This window comes from Pygoscelis adeliae, unplaced genomic scaffold (assembly GCF_000699105.1).
Source record: "Pygoscelis adeliae isolate BGI_AS28 unplaced genomic scaffold, ASM69910v1 Scaffold284, whole genome shotgun sequence".
Taxonomy (NCBI): domain Eukaryota; kingdom Metazoa; phylum Chordata; class Aves; order Sphenisciformes; family Spheniscidae; genus Pygoscelis; species Pygoscelis adeliae.
In genome coordinates this window covers 124,785-125,304 of record NW_008824671.1, presented here as the reverse complement: position 1 = coordinate 125,304, position 520 = coordinate 124,785, and the positions used below count along the sequence as shown (strand labels likewise).

Below are 520 nucleotides of genomic sequence, written 5' to 3'. Positions count from 1 at the left end.
CCACAGCCATGGCACAAGCACGGACACGGCCCATCACGGGCACAACGGGCCGTGGCCATGCTGGCACTGCCGGGTCTGGTGTAGGGCACCCTTGTGCCGCCATTGAGGATTGGCCAGCAGCTCGGCCGGGGGAGATCTCCCCAGTGCTGATTGGCCAACAGCTGAGGCATGGGCACTAGCTCCTGGCACTGATTGGCTGACAGCTCTGCCAAGGCAGGACCCCAAGATCCAGTTGGCCGATGGCTCTACCACCACAGGTCTCTCCGGGCACCGATCGCTCGGCTCCTCTGCCATAGTAGATCTCGCTGATCTCTGATTGGCCAACAGCTCTGCTGTGGCACGCCTTTGGATTCTGATTGGCTGATATCTGTACTGTGACAGGTCTCTCCAGAATCTGATTGGCCAACGGCTCTGCCGTGGCAGATCTCCCGGGGCTCTGATTGGTCCAATGGCTCTGCCGCAGCAGCAGCCCCCAGTTCTGGCCGTGCTGGCCCTGCTGCCCGAGCACCCTGTCCCATGG

At 62.3% G+C, this 520-nt stretch overlaps 1 protein-coding gene across 1 annotated transcript in view; it reads right to left on the bottom strand.

Annotated features, from left to right (window-relative positions):
- Positions 1–520, bottom strand: part of TJP3 (tight junction protein 3) — a 26,502-nt gene that overhangs the window by 8,933 nt on the left and 17,049 nt on the right.